The sequence below is a fragment of the Heterocephalus glaber genome, unplaced genomic scaffold, assembly GCF_053883595.1.
Source record: "Heterocephalus glaber isolate CG9 unplaced genomic scaffold, H.glaber_assembly_v1.0 deba00000122, whole genome shotgun sequence".
Lineage (NCBI taxonomy): Eukaryota > Metazoa > Chordata > Mammalia > Rodentia > Bathyergidae > Heterocephalus > Heterocephalus glaber.
Genome location: NW_028258138.1, coordinates 81760791 through 81774301, shown reverse-complemented (window position 1 = coordinate 81774301; position 13511 = coordinate 81760791).

Here is a 13511-nt window from a genome sequence, read left to right as displayed (position 1 = left end):
GGGTTCAGACTTCGCCCCTGCATGCAGGGTCCTCGGAGACTCCTGGGCTCAGAAGCAGGGCTTCTGTCTCCCCTAGGGAAGCATCCCAAGTGCCGGCTGCACCCTGGGGTTGTTTTGCTTTCTGATGATACACTAGGGGATCTCACACCCCCTTACTTCATGGGTCAGAAACTTCAGGGACAAAGGCCCCCAGCATTAACAGCTGACTACCGAATGAGGTGCAGTGAAGCTGGACTCCAGGCTCCCACCACGGCCCTGCCCCTCTGCCCACTGTGTTCGGGGCTGTGGCGTTGCCTGTGCTGAGAGCCCATACTGCAGCCCAGGACGAGGGCTGTGGTGGGCTGGCTGTGAAGCCAGGGGAGCTGAGCAGAGGACGCCGCTGGCCCTGCCCAGTATTCAGAAGCCGCTTCTAAGCCTTCCTTTCAGTCCATCCAGGCTGCTCTGCTGGGGCCTGAATAAAAAAGAAAGAACCATTCAGAAGTTATTTATTTCCCTAGTTAACTGAGGTGTTTCTTCTTTCCTAAAGAAGAGGCAACTTGTTCCCTTTAAATCCACTTAGACAAAAACTAGATGTTATTGACAGAAGGGCTGTGATATGCATCTCAGGTTTTATATGGGGATTCTCATTTTGTCACATCCAGTTTAAGCCACCAGCCTAATTTAATTACAATTAATGAATCACCATTTACCCTGAGGCAAAGCCAGGTTTCTAGCTGAAGAGGTGTTCAGTGCACAGCATTCAAATTCATGACCTAGACCTCAAATTAAAACGGGCTGTCCATTAAGAATGGATGAGTGGCTTTGAAGACTGCATTTATCCCTCGGCAGTGGTCTCTCAGTCCCCCTGGTCCCTTCAGGAGGGGCAGGCAGGACTGAAGAAACTGCAGAGGGAGGGTCTGGGCTCCCTGCCCAGCGGGCTTCACAGCAGGGCGGCCTGGCCTCACCACGTGGAGGCTCTGTGAGGTGGTCTCCCTTCCCACCCGGCTCCAGGAGGGCTCTGCCCCGGTGCAGGCAGCATTTCTGTACCAGAGAAGCCACACTGCTGAGAGAGCAGTGGGTGAGGAGAGGACGCATGTCTGCTGCATCTGCCTGGGCTGATGGTCAGGAAGAGTGGAGGCCCAGAGACAGAGTGCTCAGGAGGCCGAGGTCACCTCCTGTGACCAGCAGGACTTTGAACCCTGAGCTGTGGGGACAGAGGCCCGGGGACTTTTCCTTCGAAGGGAAGGGGTGCTTCCCACTCTGGATCTCTGGGAGGCTTAGTGAGCAGACCTACTGTGTGCTCTAGCCTGGGGCATTTGAAGAGCCCGACTAGGAGTGGGGCACTGTGCGCATGGATGGGGCGATGGTCTCTTGCTTTCCAGCTGGGATGGGAAGGAGGCCCATCCTGCAGGCTGTCAGTCATGCCCTGTTGCCAGGGTTGAGCACTCAGCTGGTCGTTGACTGACTGGGGCTCTCAGGCTTCTGTTGCTCCACAGGGCAAAGAGGGCAGAAAAGGGTTTGCTGGGGCGGCTGGAACCTGAGGCTCAGGACTCAGAGCCTTGATGGATGGTTGGGTGTGTCAGGGACTCGGAGGTGTGAACTTGGCCCAGAATGCCAAGGGGTCTGAGGGCAGGGAGGTGGCCCTGGTGCTGACTTGGGGCGGGGCCAAGCCCGGGTTAGCAGGGCCAGCTCTGCAGGGAGGGGTGGGGCAAGTCTGTTGGTGCAGGTGCTGCAGGCTGCAGCTGAGCACTGCTCTGTGAGACTGTCAGTCCTCAGTGTGGCTGCCTCGGTGCTGCCCTTTCATCTTCTTCCGTGGCCCTGACTCCCCAGATGTCTCCCCTGAAGTCCCGTTTCAGGCTGCCCTGTGTCACCAGACTCCCTGACGCCTCTTCACTCCTGCATCCGGGCCCTGCTGCCTCCAGCTGCCAACAGAAACCAGCACTGCCACAGGAGGCTGAAAGCCCGAGGCTGAGCTGAGTGGGGTGGGGCCGCACTGAGTCTGGGAAAGGAAACTCTGGAGCTGGCCCAGCCCCCGGGGCTCTCTGCAAAGCGCCTCTCCTCTCTCTCTCTTCAGCACCGGAGGAGCTGCAGCAAGTGAGCGTTGAGCATCCACAGGAGCCATCCCTGGGACAGGAGGGCGGGCCTGGTCCCGCGAGAGCAGATGGCCTGGTTCTGGGCCCCGAGGTGCTGAGCAGATGCCTCCACCAGTCTTTGCCAATGCTCAGACAGCTCTCCTGATGCCCGGTAGCCCTCGGCCCACGACGTGGCACTGAGGTGGGGCAGCGCCTGAGACCCCGCTTGTCCTGACGGAGGCAGGGACAGGTCAGCGAGACTTGGCTGGCGTCGCCTCCCTGCGGCCTGATGCTGGGCAGCACCGAGAACCGGGGCCTAATCCTTTCGATTCTTTCTCTGGAAGAAGGCGCTTCAATCCGTGTGGGCTTCAGGCCCCCAAATGTACGTCTTCCCCGAAATGCACAGCTCATTCGCTAAGCGTTTCTGCCATGGAAGCGGCACAGCGGCCTTAGGAGATGCTTGGCGGGTGGATAACTGGGGTTCTTCCCGGAGGCCCCGAGAGGCTGGTGACACTGCAGGTCACACGGAGCTAAGGAAGAGGCAACTCCTGCCTCTGGGTCTGAGTGGAGAGAGTGGTTCTTCCGAGGCACCCACGGTCGGGCAGCGACTTCCGCCTCCTCCCCCGCAGGGACAGGAGAGGGGCCTGCGGGACACCTGGCCGTCACAGCGCCTGTGCATGTGTGGCGAGGAGGGGCTCCGGGAGCAGGTGCTGCAGGAGGCTCTGTGGCCCGCTCCGTAGGGCCTGCAGTCTGTCACCCCCTCCGCTGCTGTCAGCTGCCCTCTTGGCAGAGGGATCCAAAGGGTGCTGGGAAACCGCCTCCTAGACATGGGCCTGCGGCCCACCTGCTGTTGCAGCTCCTGAGATTCATTCCCTTTGCTGACTTTTGCTCAGGGAAGTCAATCGGGGCAGCATGCGGGCAGCGAGGAAGGGAGGCGATGCCTGGCAGATTCTGGCTCATGAGCCCCTCCTTGGTCGGTCGGCGCTGAGCGCTGGCTGAACCCTGGTCGGCACTCTGACTGCTGCGGCCTCTGACGCCTGCACCCAGGGCCATGGCCTCACGTGCGTGTCTGGAATCCTGTGTCCCATTGCCAGACCATCCAATTCTGTAATGCACTACGACTTAGGCAATTTCAACACTGAAATCGTTGTCTTGTAAATGGCGCCTTTATACACCACTGTATTTGGGGGGACAAAGAAATCCCCACAGTGATGTAATCATTATGGGCTGTACATGTGTACTGATAAAAGGTTTTGAAGTTAAATGGAGAGGCAGATGTGTGTAGCTCCCCACAGGTCCTGTAACCCCGTCTGATGCTGTTACGCTCAGTCTGGATCCAGCCTCTGAGGAGCTGAAGTCCTGCCTCTGCAAGGCTGCTTCTCCGGAGTTTGCGCACCTGGCCTCCCCATGCCAGGCTGGGCCCGAGCTAGTGACTCTGGGTCTCTCTAGGCCCACACCCCTCCCGCCCTGCCTCGGACTCTGATGCTCCTCTGGGCTTCCAGAGCGGCTCCATCTCCTCCGAGACACCCCGGTAGGAAAGTCCCTTCTCGGAGGCTTGTCCGTGATTTCTGGCCATGCGAGGTGCCCGGCTGAGCCCTGTGCCCACTTCCATTACACCTGACAACACTGAATGGCACCCATCTTGGCTCTGGAGACCAGGGTGTGCCTCCTTCAGGCCCCGCTCTCCCATCTCTGACTCTTGGTGGGAGGAAGACACTGCCCCCCACAGAAAACCCCTGCCCCAGACCTTCCTTCACTGAGGGCCTGGTTAAGGCGCCTTCCAGGGGCTCTCGGAAGGATCCTGAGCACACAGCAGGTCCCTGAGGTCTCCGGGGCCACCCATCACCCCGTCCCTGCCACCAGGCTTGCAGCTACTGTCTCCCCAGAGGGCAGAGGAGCTTGCAGGGTTGTCTCCTGCCTGCAGGTCTATCCAGGTCTTCCCCTCACCTCCATGGCACATCTGTGAGTTTCTCTAGAAAGCCCATGGCAGGGCTGGAAGGGTTTCTGATGCCCAGCATGCTGTCCCTTTCACTGACATGATCCTATGAAGGACTGGATGAAATCTAATCCCTAATGGTGAGAACACTGACACGAACGACCATGCGAGGTGCTATTGTGCTACATGCTGCATTTCTCGGTAACTCCACCATTTGGTTGAGACCTGTTCTTATCCCCATTTTACAGATGAGAACATTGAGGCTGGGTGATTTTTTTCAGTATCACATTGTTTTCCCATTCTGGAGCCGGCATTCAAACCCATGAGGGTCTGATTCCATAACCGGAAGCTTCATGGCTTTGTTCCTCCCGTTACCTTCTGACAGGTGCCAACAGTAGCAGCGACAGTGCTGGAGCTTAGGAAGCCAGGCTCGCCTGCAGGGCTGCCCACTTACAGAAATCGCCTGGTTTCACCAAAAGCCTGCAAAAGAGGCTCCGTCATCTCCATTTCAGGTATGGGGACTGAGGTGCTCACGAGCAGTTCGGCTAATGTTGAGCAAGCACTAGGCAACAGGCACAGGAGCCTGCTCTGCGGCTCTCCTTTGCAGGTCTCTCCGATGATCTCCACATTCCCAATATCCAGAGAGGTGGCTCACTGAATCCCAAAGGCCGGAAGCTCATGCACCCAAGCACTGCGTCCTGAGGCCCTGCTCTCCCTGGAGCCAGTAGGCAAGTGACTGGTGACCGACCTCCTGGCTGGTCCCTTCCTGGTGCTGGTGGCGAATCAGCCACTCAGCTTGCACTGCTTTCTCATTCCCCTGAGGCTGCTGGTGACCAGGCCTGCTGGCCCCAGGGCTGCTAGGGGATCAGATAGACGGGGATGGGCTGGAAGGTCCGGGGCTGGGCTCATTTCATGGCCACCATGCAAGTCCCTGCTGTGTTTGTGCTTGGCATGGTCTAAGCAGCAGCTTAGACCAGTTGTGGCACCACGGAAGGGCGCTCCCCTCTCACTTCCTGGGGCCAGAAGTCCAAACACTTGGCCTGCGGGGAGAGGCTGCCGGTCAGTGCAGGACGCCCTGACCCAGGGGCCTTTAGGGTCCTCGCGGACTCTTTCCAGATGCAGTGGTGTCACTGCACTTGGGGGGAGCAGCGGGACACAGCTTCCAGGGACACTGTTTGGCCCTCCATGGGGTCCACACCACTGGCACCGTTGGCACCGGAGAGGTGAGTGGCTGAGGGTATCACCACCGTGACACAGATGCCACCGTGGCCCTGCTGTTCTGTCCTCAGGCGATTATGCTGAAATCTGATTGCTGAGGTGGTGGTGGTCAGGAGGCGCACAGGGAAGGCAGAGCCCTCCAGACGGGGATTAGTGCTCAGGAACACACCAGGGGGCAGCTCGGCCTGTCCCTCCCGGAGAGGACCAGGGGGTGGCCCTGGCAGATGCAGAGGCTGCCGTGCTTGGTGCCGGGCACCTGCGCTGTGGCTGAGAAACCAGCCGCTGCCCGGCTCGCGCCTGAACAGCCAAAGACAGATGCCCGGCCTCTGGCCGACCTGAACCTCCTTCCCCAGCTTCTGCATCCCCAACCAGCTCTGGGCATCTATAAACATGTGCATATCACAGTGACTGTTAGGAAAATGTGAACAGTGCAATGAAGTTGTGTTAGATCCTTTTGAATAAAAGGATTCTTCAGTAATAAAAAGTAGGATTAAACAAAATTATTAATAGTAACGAGTGATAATGTTGCACTGATCCGGCAGAAGCTGGGAGGTGATTTGACAGAAACAAGCTCCGGAAGAGCCGATCTAAATCGACTTCCGCCTGACCACCCGGAAGTCTGGGGCCACTTCCTTCCCGGCCACACACCTGGCCCCTCTAGCAGGAGGGAAGGGTGCCTTGGGGTCACAGATGGGTCCCCGCATTCCCCCTGACACTGTGGGGTGCGGGACTCAACCTCAGGAGTGCTGCACATTCATTTCAATGCAGTACGCAAAATATCTTGATGGAAAACCTGGCTTTCATGGTGATGACTAGCATTCGAAAGATATCTTTAAATGGGTTTTTTTTTTTTGGTGGGGTACCGGGGATTGAACTCGAGGCCTTGAGCTTACGAGGCAGGTGATGGAACCACTGAGCTAAATCCCCAGCCCCACTTTAAATGGTCTTTATTTCTTCAATTAGAGTTTCTCTTCCAATGGAATCTTTTATTACATTTTTAAAATAGAGATAATATATAATGTGCTATGTAAATATAAGCTATGAATTATTTATTAAATTATAAAGATGGTAATATGTCATTTTTTTCCTCCAAGGATGAAGATACAGGAAAGAATAACTATGATACAAATTCCATTTAGGTGATGAACCTCAAGAGGTGAAAAATGGAGTGTAAATGTAGGAGAGAGGGGTCCTGTAAGAGCCCCCAGGAAAGCCCTTTCAGCAGACACACTCCATGCATCTCCTGTTGTTTCCTAAGGTACAGGAGGGAATCCCTAGCATGAGAGAGTCCAGTGTGGAGTAAGAGGAGCTCTGGGATGGGGCCATCCTGGGTCTCCAAGAGGTGAGTCAGTCTGCTGGGACAGGGGCCTCATGGATTACAAGAGGCTGTGGGGGAAGCTGGTGGTGAGGCTTGGAAGAGGAGGTGGCCTAGGTATGAAGAGGTACTCACCTGCCCTCCAGACGTGATGTGAACCTGTCAGTCTGACTTCCTCTGTTTGACTGTTTCATGGGCACCTGCATTAGTCTGCTTTCCAATCACTGGAAAAAATATCCTACATTGCCACTTAAATGAGGAGAGGGTTAACTTGGCTCCTGTCATAGGAGGATCAGTCCATGGCTGGCTCACTTCAAGGCAGAAGCAGCAGTGCGGAATGGAAGACAGTCACTCAACCCATGGCAACCAGGAAGCAGAGCGAGAAGCGGGCAGCGGGGACGAGAGCGGAGCCTCCCAGGTCGCACCCCAGGCCCCACCTCCCACAGAACATTCAGACACGAAGGCAACCACAGATGAATCCTCTGATGCGCATAGTGCCCCCCGATCCAGTCACCACCCATCACCCCACCTCTGAGCGCATGAGACCTCGGGACATTTTAGATCTACACCAGAACAGCACCGCAGTAGGCAGAAACCACCCACACAGGGAGACACAGCCGTCACTGCTCTAGCTCTGGCCAGGATAAGGGAAGAAAGCATTGCTCATGGCAGTGACACGCTGGTGGAAGCAGAAGGAAGCCTGGGTGAAGTGACACCCGGAGCCCACACGAATATGCTCGCTGCCCAGGTTCACCGCAGGGAGGAACTCAGGTTCCGGGGGCAGGAAGCAGCTATGAAAGGCTCTTCTCTTGCTCTCAGACTCAGCTGTTGCTCTCCCGCCCCTCCCCGGTCAGAAGACCAGGAGCACTGCCTCACTCTTCTCCAGGCTGCTGCGGAAAAGGGGAGCAGAGGCACGCTGGGCCGGGCCGCTCCTTTCACTGCTCTGTAGCTAAACAAGAAGTTAGCAAAAGACACTGGAGCCCACTTGGCACCGCCAGGACTTCGCCTGCAGATTCAGATGGAAGTGTACTTGTGAGCTCTGATATTTTCCCAGGGCGAAATCACACTATTAAAGATCTGGTAACTGAAGCACGGACAGCAGAACTGTATTTGCGACACACGGTTGTCAGCAACCGCTTTTGTACTCACCATGGTGAACTCTGACCCCCTCAAGAATCGATGGGAGCGTCTTCCGTGAGGCTTGGCCCCTGCAGCCTCTTCCGCTCCTCCCCAGAGGCGGCTGCCTTCACCATGCTGGTCTAAAGGCCACCTGCAGGCTACGGCCCCATCTCTCCAGCCCTAAGACTTCCCCTGAGCTCCAGGCTTGGCGTCTGGCAGCCTGACCAATCTCTCCACTTCAGCGTCCAACCAACATTTCAAGTTTTAAAATGGCCAAATGGAACACTTAGCCTCTGCCCAGCCTGCCCTTTCCAAAGTCCCCTTAAACAGTGAGTGCCGGGCCCTGCAGCTGCCTCCTGCAGCCCTCTGGTTCTTTCTCCACACAGCAGACAGCGTGACTTTTGAAATTGTCAGTCAGACCATGGAGCACTTAAACTCTTCCACAGTGGCCAGCGTGAAGAGCTACAAACTACACTGTGCGACTCCTTCTATGGGACGTTCCGGAAATGGCAGAACTACAAACAATAAAAAGGTCAGTGTCTTCCAGAGTCGGGGAAGGGGGCGACTGGGCCCGGGGTGTTCGCGCTGTTTGGTGCCGTCCTGTCACGTGGGCCCTGCCACCTGTTTGTCAAAGCCCAGGGAACCTACAGGCAGCGCCCACACTCGTGTACACGGTTGGCTTCCATGAACAGCCGCGAGGCGCACAGGCCCATCGAATGGAATGGAAAGAACAAGCCTCACTCATGCGATGTTGGCCATGGGGAGCCGGCCGGGACCGGGTGATGAGAGCCCTCTGGGCCTCCTGCCCCTCCTCTGCACAGGCCTGAGACTGCTCTAGAAGGAAAGTGCCACAGATGCCTGCTCCTGCCAGTCCCTCAGAGCTCTGGGCCTTGGCCTCCGGCTTCCTCTCGGCCTCTGTCTCACCACCCCCTGCTTGGTCACTGTGGCCGTGGCAGCTCCTGAGCACCACCGGGCCTGGGCAGAAACTGGCCGGAAACCTCCTCGCCTGTCCCCTCTGGCACTCAGGTCTCTGCCGCCTGTCGCCTCCTCGTCACCAAGGCCGTCACTGGTGACAGGCCCGCAGGATTGTCCGCCTGGCCCTGCCCCGCTCCCCATCTGGACGTCTGGAGCCTTCGCTGAGGTTCAGCAGCCTTGCTTGGCCATGTTCACCTCATCCCTGGTGCAGCCTTTGGCTGCTGCAGTTCCTGAATTCGCAGGGGTAGCGTGTGGGGCATTAGGAAGAGAACGGGCTTTGGGTGGGCTGTCTCCAGGCCATCACTCAGAAAATGGCCCACGGACAGGCTGTGTTGGTGTCACTGTCTCTGCCGCGTCCGCGGGCCCACTGTGAGGACGGAGACCAAGCGGTGCCAACCACTAGCCGTGGGTCCTGTGTCCTGGGCCAGGCCTGACGCATCGGAAGCGCTCGGTGATTCACTGATGAATGAAAGAAAACACAACCCAGGAAGTGCTGCTTCTACCCTGGATTTCACGAATGCCGGCTGGTTGTTTAATGTCAAGTTTCAGAACAGCGATGGCGGATGGCTTGCACCTTTGAACATCACTCGGGTCCACAGAGGAGCGCTCAGACGCTCTGACCCTTCGCCCTCCCTGTCCCCCTCCAGTCGGTCACCGAGTCCGAGGCCTCTCGCGCCTCCTCACACCACGCTCTGCCTCGGCCTTCCCACTCCCAGGCCTCCCTGTCCTGGCCTGAACACCTCAACTGCAGATCTTAAACCGCACTCCTCTCTGAGGAGGGCCAGGACAGCAGTGAGGGCTCCCTCGGCTTCCTGGAGAGGCCCAACTCCTCCGTCTCCGGCCTGCCTCTGCCACACCTGCACTCACAGCAGAGTGGTCCAGGCCTCTGCAGCCCCTGCAGTGTCCCCTGAGACCCCTCTCCTCTCTGGTCCGCTCCTCTCCTCTCCTGGAAGTCCTCCCTGATGTCCCCCGGACCCCCATCCCCAGAGATTCCACCTCTTACACATGCAGCCTTGCACACGGCCACTCGCCAGGTGATCCAGGGCCAGTCACTCTGTCTTGTGGCCTCAGTGTCTCGGTGCGTCTGATGCCTGTGATGAAAGCCTGATGTGAATTGCAGGTCGGCACTTGACAAAGCACCTGGAGCACACAGCGCTGTTGTATTGTACGTGATGATGAACTCACGCTCTTCTCTCTCTGGAGTCAACTTCTCCATCTTCTGCCTATGAGAGTAATTGAGCACTGAGTTTCTCAGCTCTGGAGGTTGTTGTTGCCCTGAATCGGGGAGAATAGATGCAGGTCTGCTTGAGAAAAGCCCGGTTTTTAGGAGAAATAAGCTGGGTTTTTAGGAGAAGCAGACCGTGCCTGATGCCAGGAAGAGGACAGGAGCCACAGCACTTTTCTGGGAAAGGGCCAGGCATCCTCCTTCCCGCGAGAGCCAGGAGGCTGGGCAGGAAGGATGCCAGCTGGTTGCCATGGCGAAAGAGCATCACCCTCTACTGCTGCAGTAGCACGGGGCTCGGACTTCTGCCCGGACTGGTTCCTTCGACCCGTGGCTGCCTCCGCCCTGATGCTCACATCACCCTGGGGAGGCGACTGGGTCTCCCAAACACGCCTGAGGCCAACACCTCAGAACCCCAGGAGCAGAGGTGCAGAGACACGTGTGGCTTCACTTAGAACTTAGCAGTCTTAGTCGAAGTTCCTTTTTCCATGTGAGATATTGGAGCCGATGTTTACTTCTTACATGTGTGTGTTTGTGTAGCAGTGTGTGTGCATATGTGTGCAGTTGTTGGTCTGTAGGTGGGAGCATGTTTATATGGGAAGAAAGAACAGGTATTGATCAGTTTCTAAGGTTAGTAAATGAGAATAAAGGATGCCCACTTTATTTGAATTTCAGTGAGTAGTTTGGTAGGATAAAAATGTTCTGGGCAATGTAGCTGGGGCTTATATATACAAAGAATTACTGGTTATCTATCTGAATTCACATTTAACTGGCTTCTGTGTTTTATCCAGCAACCCTAGTATGTGTGTATGTTTGCACATATGAGGCCTGGGGAGCCGCTGGTATTACAAGATTAGGACTTGTGCTCTTTCTCTTACTTAATAGGCCGGAAATTCAGAGTCCTGGAACACAAATAAAGAGATGTATTCTAAAAGATGGCTGGATGAAAGGAGGCTCTCAAAATTCAGAGACCTCAAGCCAACGGCTGGAAGGACAGAGCTGGGGAAACGCCTCTTTCTGGCGGAAGGGACCCTCTTCCGGGTTTGGCTCCCAGGCAAAGTCCAGGGCACTGGGCCTGCCCACCTGTCTCAGTGATGTATCATGGAGACCACAGGAGCCAGAACCAAGCTTTGTATTTGCTGTGTGCCTCAACAAGTTACTCAGCCTCTCTGAGCTTCATTGTCATTGTCTTTAAGAATAAACTTAGAAGATCTTGTGGGAATATACACAAGGAACAATGCCTGGCATATTATAACAGAGATTGTAGATTTCAGATTCCCTGAGGTGTCTTCAAACAGGCTGGTCAGAGTTGAATACAGAGAGGTGTATCTGGCATACTTAGAAAACTGCAGGTTCCCATCATGTTCTTGGTGCATTTTCCTCCCGCCCTGTGGGTCAGCTTTGCTTTGATTCCTGAGAGAACAGTAGCACTTGGCTATGGGGCTTAGATTTCCATTGTTTTCTGTGACCAACACCACTGTGGTGGTGAAGCTTAATTGTCAGCTTGATTGGCTTGGGATTCACCTATAGGATTAGTAAAGTGGACTTATGGGTCTGTCTGGGTGGGTCATGGAGGTAGATCTATCCCTTGCCCCTTCCTCTCTGGCACCATTCCTCTGCTCTACTTTCCAGTTGCCATCTTCTCTCTGCCATGCCTATCCACCATGTTATTTCTGCTTTGGAACCAGCTAACTATGGACTGAATCCCCTGAAACTGTGAACCAAAAATAACTCTCCTGCTTTGAGTTGTAGATGTTGGACATCACATCTCAGCTCTGGGAAAGCTGTTGAACCTAACCATGTAGAACAAAAGAGGCTTCTGCTGGAGAAGTTGGTGTCACCCAAAACTACTCTAGGCCCCAGGCTCACTGGAACTTCAGTCTTAAGTCTTCCTTGAGTCTGCTAACATTTCTGACCTTTTTGTGTCAAATCTCCTAGTTCCTGACACAGCCCACATATATCACTGATAGATGCAAGGTACATGATCAGCCTCACAGGACAACACTGACATGCATGCCTGTTTATAGAGATAGTTCCGTTTCCTAGATCCAGGGCAAGTGTGTGGTAGCCTTGCTTACGTCCATACTCCTCCTTCTGAGGACACTGGCAGCGTTCTGGGCATGGCAGTGATAGAGTGCCACACCTGTCCCAGTTTGAGTGTTCAGTCCCTACTTATCATCCTACCAGAAGCTTTTGCAGTAGGACAAGACTGTAGCAGGGCCTGGGCATTTAGTGAAATGTTTTCCATTCCTCATCCCTGCAAGAAAATGAGAGCCCATTCTGTCTTTTGAGTCATCAGATGAGTGTTAAAATTCTCATGTGTTTAATTAGTGTAGTCATAGTAAGCCCATCATGGAATGCTTTCAATGGTGCATTTGCAAAAGCTAGAGCTCTCTCTTGGACTTGAATCTCTGCTTGGGGCTCTCGTGTGGGGACACGCCCTCTGGACTTGTGCCAGTCGTTATGAGGAGAGGCCAGTCGTCTTGGATGGTTCCATACTAAAGACTTAAAGTTGTCCACAAGGCCAGGCTAAAAGAGCTCTTTTCCAGTTGACTTGGTTTCGTTGGCCACAATAACAGCCAATCAATGAGCTATCTATGGACACATGCATGGTTGACCCAATTCAGTTGTTAAGGTGCCTGAAATAGCATCAGTCTCATTGATTGCTTTGCCATTTATGGCAATCAGACCTTACGATGACCAAAAAAATCTATTTGATTGGGAAATTATCAATAGAGTCGTAATCATGCCTTGTACGTATGGCCTGAGTGGATCTCAGGGGACCTTTCCATTTCTTAATTCCAAAAGGCGAATCTTCCTGACTGGAATTATAATCAGGCAAAGGAACATGCATGTGGTGGGGGAAGGATGGGAGTTCAGTAGAAATGATCCTTCTCTCAGCAAGGGCCTTCTTCTGATCCTACTCACAGGGGTTGTCTCTGTTTTTAATCTTCATCATCGCCATGACATTGCTATAGTCACTTAATTCTCACATGAGCTCCCCTGCCTTCCCAAATCCAGATGAGTTGGCAGTGCCATCTGGGCCACTCCATAACTGTTACAAGTACACTGAACAGCTACACAAGAGCTCTGAGAAGGCTCATGCTCATCACACTCTGCTGTCCCCGCTTGCTTCAGGTGGCAATTCTGACTCTGCCTACCCACCTATCCATTCACCCACACACCCACACACTCACTCACACACTCACACATACACACATGTATTCAAAATACAGGAGCATGCATGTGTCTTGTTTATTCTTTGTATTTACCTGGTTGTGTCCTGTTTGAATAGATATGAGTAATTCCAGTCACTATCCATGGGGGTGGTGGTCAGTGTTTTACAACAAAAATTCCAAAATATGCTTCATATTATTTTTGGAAATAAGAACTAAAATATACATTTATAAGATTTTTTTTTCTTGTACCGGGGATCGAACTCAGGACCTTGCACTTGTGAGGCAGGTGCGGTACCACTGGGCTAAATCCCCGCCTATAAGAGTTTCTAAAAGCTTTAAAACTGAAATTACACAGAAACTGTAAATTTATAGAAAAACATATTTAAAAGTAACCAAAAAGCCATTTCACATGAAAAATAAAAATTTTATGGAGTAAGAGGACAGCAGAGGACAGAAAGCATGGAAGTAGAACTTGCAAAATAAAAGCATTTAAAGG